This window comes from Apium graveolens, chromosome 11, assembly GCF_009905375.1.
Source record: "Apium graveolens cultivar Ventura chromosome 11, ASM990537v1, whole genome shotgun sequence".
In the NCBI taxonomy this organism is placed as follows: Eukaryota; Viridiplantae; Streptophyta; class Magnoliopsida; order Apiales; family Apiaceae; genus Apium; species Apium graveolens.
In genome coordinates, this window is record NC_133657.1 from 152,445,773 (window position 1) to 152,452,372 (window position 6,600).

The 6,600-nt window shown below is 36.6% G+C and overlaps 1 non-coding gene across 1 annotated transcript; it reads right to left on the reverse strand.

Moving 5' to 3' along the window:
- Positions 1-5,720: 5,720 nt before the first annotated feature.
- On the reverse strand, positions 5,721-5,827 carry LOC141699297 (small nucleolar RNA R71). The gene has a single exon (XR_012565770.1). It is a non-coding gene; the product is annotated as a small nucleolar RNA R71 (small nucleolar RNA).
- Positions 5,828-6,600: the final 773 nt, after the last annotated feature.

A 6,600-nucleotide genomic window follows, 5' to 3' on the forward strand; every position in this document is an offset into this window, starting at 1 on the left:
AATATACTATTATAAACCCTATTTTCATTCGAACCCAAAAAACCCAAAAGTTTTAGAAAACCAAATTCTCTCCACCTCCTCCTCCTCATTAACGTCATTTTCTTGGTGGATACCGGTGGAGTGCTTCATGTTTGAGGAGCAGCTGCTAAGGATCTCCGATCGTTGCTCTTGGATCGCATATTAAAGGTTAGTAATCGATCCCTATGTTTTTACCACGATTTATATGCTTTTATTTGGATTTTATATGTGTAAAAGTGTTTTACCATGCCCCCGCTGCGATTAAAATCCAACACTATTCAGTGAGTAGTTACCGTACAATTAATTCCTTCTACCCTGCAATGTCACGATTAAATACAAGGCATGGATCTTGTGTCAAGCCTATCTTATTTAATCACTTGCTATCCCATTCACTATGCTTAGTTCTATTTAATGTAAATTAGAAACTCCTTTCTATTTTCATTCACTCTGGCCAGAGATTCCTGAACTAACATAAGTGGATCAGCATTGAACATTCTCTTCCTTCACTGGATGGGGTAGATCCTTTATTGATCATACAATATCTTCGTGTACAAATTCCTATATCCAGTAGAGCCCTTATAATTATCCCTGGAGACTAAGAACTAAACCAAAGCATAGTTCAGTGTACACAAGATGACTATGATGACCTCAAGTCTAATGATACTTGTACAACTATCACTATGTGAACAACTGCTGTCACGTGAGTGAACTCCATCAGTTGTTCAGCTGTGTGAGTCATGTTCAGTGAACTTATTCTATAATAAGCACCTACATACTAGCTATAGTGTCACCACACAAATGTCTATGAGAACATACATCCTTCATAATGAAGCAAGCATAGTATGTACCGATCTTTGCGGATTATTAATTACCAGTTAGTAATCCTACGACCAGGAACTATTTAAATTTAGGGTTATCATCTTTTAGGTCTCATTATTATGATCTCATCACAATTCATAAAAAGCTTTACTCTAAACTGTGGTATATCTTATTTAAACACTTAAATAGATAGAGCCCGCAATAAAAACAAAACAAGTCTTTTATTAATATCAATGAAATCAAAACAGATTACATAAAAGTTATTCTTAAATCCTCATACATGATTGGACTTAGGACATATCTCTTTCAAAAGGTAAGATTTATGATCTACCTAAAAGTTATGCTCCTATCAGAAAACAGGATAGAAGATGGAAAGATGTTGGTTCATTCAGTTATCCTAAAGGGTTAAAACATATTAAATATGTGTCTGCATGACTAGGAGATTCTGTTTCAGAACAGAAAGATGTTGACAAGTCCATCAAGAAACCTTCTTGGGTGAACATAATTAAAGGCTGAAGCTTGTCAAAACTGGAACCAGAGGATGTATTGGCCATTCTGGAATAGTGAATGGATACAAATATTCTAACTGACAATCTTGGTGAAAGAGTTACTCTTTCACATCTTGAAAAAGTTGAGTTGTGAAGATTGTGTATAGAAAGATAAATAATGATGACGTCAAAGAGGAGATTCTGTACTTTTTGAGAGATAATAAAGTAAAGAGTTTACCTTGCAGCAACTCTTGATGAAGACTGTGACATAGTTGAAATACATTCACTATCTTCTTAGAGTTGAGAATAATGTCACTAGAATTTGGTCTATATGATACTTGAAATTATCAAAAGAAGAGTCATGAACAAAGATGATAAATATAATGGTGATTATGTTCCTATGTACAGAACTTATACAGGTCAAGAAATGAAGATGCAAAAGGGAGCTGCAGTTCTAAAAGTTTTTCTCAATAATCCTCAGTTATCCTTCAGTCCTAATCATGAAGATGTTAGTGATCTTGAATTAAATAAAAGTTTAATTACTAAACTGAGATCAACCATCTATCAGCTTGGAGAAGATACTGAAGATAAGAGAGAGTTGAAGAAAAAGCTTGTTAAAGTCCTACAAGACAAGGAGGAAAAAGGTTGAACAACTTTCTGGAAATAACTACCAGTTATCTTAGGATACTGAAGTAAGCTTTACTCCTTGTACATTTTGTAATTGGTTTTGGCATCACTGAGAATGGAATTTGTGCTTCATTACGTAAAGCATAAATTAGGGGAGATTGTTACGTGCTGATTCTCAATGATCAGAAGAAGCTCAGAATCTGACTGCGTTTTAGATGTCATCAGTATTTGGTGTGTCGTCAGGATTTGATGCATCATCAGTATTTGCATGTCATCAGCATCTGGAGGCGATCATCTATGAAGATTGATTATGTTCCTTAGTTTGAGGGATGAATATCTATTACATTCTGAGTTATAGGACTTTATATATTCTGTTCAAGATACATATCATTTTCTGTTAGTAATTGATAATGCATATCTTAGATTGATTTTTAGCAGCTGTGGAATATATAAACATAGTTTAGGTCATCACATAGTGATCGACTCGAGAATTGTACGACCTAGCAGCTTGTTAGTCGCTAAACTCGAAAATTGTATGACCTAGCAAGTATATGTGATCGCAAGTAATATAGAATTATTTCTAGTCCGTTCCCACAGAGATTGGTTTAGGTTAACTATGTGATTTATGCACTTATGCAACAATGATATGGCTATTATTCAATACTAAGACGAATAACAATTTGGGTTTTGATTATACTACGATTAACTATTGAGAATTATACTAAAGAACATTAACTAAGAGATTAAAGAGAGTTGAATAATATATTACACAAACACGGGATTCTAACTTCATTTAATACTTCATTCAATAGCCTTTTCGTTCTTAACCTTAGCATGTAATGGTGATGACACTAATCAGATTACACAAACTGATAAACGCCAACTTTCGTTGTTCGAATACCATACTACCAGACATCCACAAAAGAGATAGAAGCTGAATAGACACCAATTATATTGAGATCTTATATGTCTATATAATTTGACAAACATAACGGTTTAATGCACAAGTTATCTATCGTGATTACATAGGGCAAGTAAGATGGTTAAAATTACCTACGAATCATGCATAACAAATACATGAACCTATACTAGCATGGCAAGTTCTAAACCCTTAAATTCACTTTCACTTCATTAAGAATTAACACGCTATGTTATAAGTTCGCGACGCTCATAAGACGAATAAGCACAACCAAAACTAGGTTATCATACAATCACCACACACTAAAGTATCGAAACAAATTAACTAAAGAAATCCATAAATAAATCCGCTAGAACTCCACGATAACGATTAGCCCATAATCGGACTCATCATCAACGTGGGTTCCGATGAAAGCATGGTATAATAAACGTAGTCTTTATACTGAATAAATAATAAAACAAGTACTAAACAAGAGTATAGGTTCACGAATAAGAAAACTAGCATCTAAAGTTACAACTTAGAACAAAGAATCACAAGTATAAACTAGATCTTCTTCGCCTCGTTTAATTGTGCTAAAACGGTCTTCTTACACCTTCCCCTTATGCTCTGGTATGTCTCCTTATAAAAAATGGCCTTTATTTAGGTATATATAGCAGCCCATGCATAGTAGAAGTCCTCAAATCAAAAGCCCATAAGAATTAGGATTCAGAAATCCTGACCCGGCGCGGCCGCACACTTGATCAGTGTTGAGTGGAATTTGACACTTTATAATGCTCTAATAAGCTTTGAATTGATGCATTTGTACTCAAGTTGTTAAGTGTTTTAACGTGTTTTCTAGTATTTTTGCATTTCAGGCATTAATCTGTGAATCAGGTGAAATAGCATTATTTTGGTGCTAATTTGGTGTCAAGGCGGTGTTGGAATAAAAGCTCGTGGAAAGCCGGCTTGAAGCAGCAAGGAAAAAGATGAAATATAAGTTTTTCCCAGAAGGACGGCGTGCCCGCACTGTGATAGCGCATGCCCACGCCAGGATTCCAGAATGACAGCGCGCCCGCGCTGTGATAGCGCACAGCCGCGCCGATGCGGAAAATATAAATCCTGATTCTAATTCGATTCTAAGTGGGGAGACTTCTAGATTGCAAAGGGATGCTATATATATTCAAATAAGAACGTTTTCATGAGGGAGACATGCCAGAGTGCAAGGAGAGCCGTAAGAAGACTGTTTTAGCACAATTCAACGAAGGCGAAGAAGATCTTGTTTTTACTTGTGAATCTTTGTTTTAAGTTGTATTTGGATGCTAGTTTTCTTACTTGTGAACCCTTACTCTTGTTTGTACTTGGTTTTAATTATTCGTTATAAAGACTACGTTTGTTATATCATGCTTTCATCGGAACCCACGTTGATGATGAGTCTGATTATGGGCTAATCGTTATCGTGGGACTCTAGCGGATTTATTTATGGATTTCTTTAGTTAAATTGTTTTGATACCTTAGTATCTGGTGATTGATTGATATTCTAGTATTGGTTGTGCGTATTCGTCTTATGAGCATCGCGAACTTATAAGATAACGTGTTAATTCTTAATGAAGTGACAGTGAATTTAAGGATTTAGAACTTGCCATGCTACCATAGGTTCATGTATTGTTATGCATGATTCATAGGTAATTTTAACCATCTTACTTACCCTGTGTAATCAAGATAGATAACTTGTGCTTAAACAGTTATGTTGTCAAATTCTATAGACATAGAGGGTCTCAATATAATTGGTGTCTATTCAGCTTCTATCTCTTTTGTGGATTTCTGGTAGTATGGTATTCGTGCAACGAAAGTTGGCGTTTATCAGTTTCGTGTTGTCTGATTAGTGTCATCACCATTGCATGCTAAGGTTGAGAACAATAAGCCTATTGAATGAAGTATTTAATGAAGTTAAAATCTCATATTTGTCATATATATTAATTCAGTCAATCTTAATTTTGTAGTTATAATTGTTAGCATAATTCTTAGTTATAAACAACCTCAATTTGTTATCGTCTTAGCATTGAATAATAACCATACATTGTTGCTTAAGTGCGTGAATTAATTAGTTAACCAATACAGTCTCTGTGGGATGAACTAGAAAAGATTATATACTACTCGCGAACTCGTATACTTGCATGTAATATTAGCGCGTGTTTAGCGACTAACAAGTTTTTGGCGCCGCTGCCGGGGACTGCAGTGTTAATTTATAGTTTATGTGCTTTCCATCAGTGGTCATTAAAGTTCATTGACTCGGACATTGTTTCTTATTTGTTCCTTCTTTTATTTTAGTACTCTAGCGAGTGTGTATACATACGCATTCGCGTATTTGTAAAAGACTGGATAAAGCCGAGGAAGAACTTGTGGTAGTTAGTAAGGAAGTTTTTGAGGAAGAAAATAAGGTTGAAGAAGAAGAGAAAGTTGAAGAACCGGCTTTAGTAGAGATGGGTGATCAAGAGAAAAATCCGAAGGCTTTGATGGACTATTCTCATCCTAAGATTAATGACATTCAGTCAAGCATCATCAGACCAGCCATCAGGGCTAACACTTTTGAGATCAAGTCAAGCATGATTCAGATGATACAAAATTCAGTTCAGTTTGGGGGATCTCCTACTGAAGACCCCAACATGCACATCAAGGATTTCATCGAGATCTGCGACACCTTCAAGTTTAATGATGTGACTGAAGATGCTATCAAGCTACGCCTCTTCACATTCTCTCTAAGGGACAAAGCTAAGTGCTGGTTACACTACCTACCAGCAGGGTCTATCACCACTTGGGAGGATCTTACGTAAAAGTTTCTCACTAAATTCTTCCCTATGGCAAAGACTGCTGCAATCAGGAATGCTCTTACTCAGTTTGCTCAGCAAACTGGAGAATCTCTGTGTGAGGCTTGGGATCGATATAAGGAGATGCTAAGGAAGTTCCCACACCATGGCATGCCTGATTGGATGATTATCAACTATTTCTATAATGGATTGGGTGCTACTTCTAGACCCATGCTTGATGCGGCATCAGGAGGAGCCTTGTAGGCTAAAAGCTATGATGAAGCTTATGAACTTATTGAACTTATGGCTGCTAATGAGTACCAGAATCCATCTTAAAGGCTGACTCAGGGAAAAGTCACAGGAATTCTGGAGTTGGACGCAGCAACTGCTATCGCTGCCCAACTTAAGGCTTTGACGATGAAGGTGGAAACTTTGGCTAATTATGGAGTTAATCAAATCGCAAGTGTCTGTAAGCTTTGTGCTGGTTCCCACGAGACTGATCAGTGCACAATTTCTAGTGAATCAGCTCAGTTTGTGAGTAACTTCCAGTAATTGTAGCAACCAGTGCTAGCCACCTATCATCCCAACAACCGCAATCATCCTAATTCCAGCTGGAGCAACACTCAGAATACGGTTCAATAGCCTTATCAGCAATATCCAGCTAAGCGGTACAACCCCCTGGTTTTCAACAACCGCAATATGCACCAAGACAACAATTCCAGATGCAACAAGCCAATGAAAAATCTGAATTAGAGGAGTTGAAGCTTATGTGCAAGAGTCAAGCTATTTTTATCAAGACCTTGGAAAATCAAATTGGGCAAATTGTCAATGCCTTACTAAATCGTCATCCTGGTACACTACGTAGTGATATTGTAGTTCCAGGAAAGAGGGAAGCTAAGGAGCAGGTAAAGGCAATCGCTTTAAGGTCTGGAAAGGTTGCGAACCC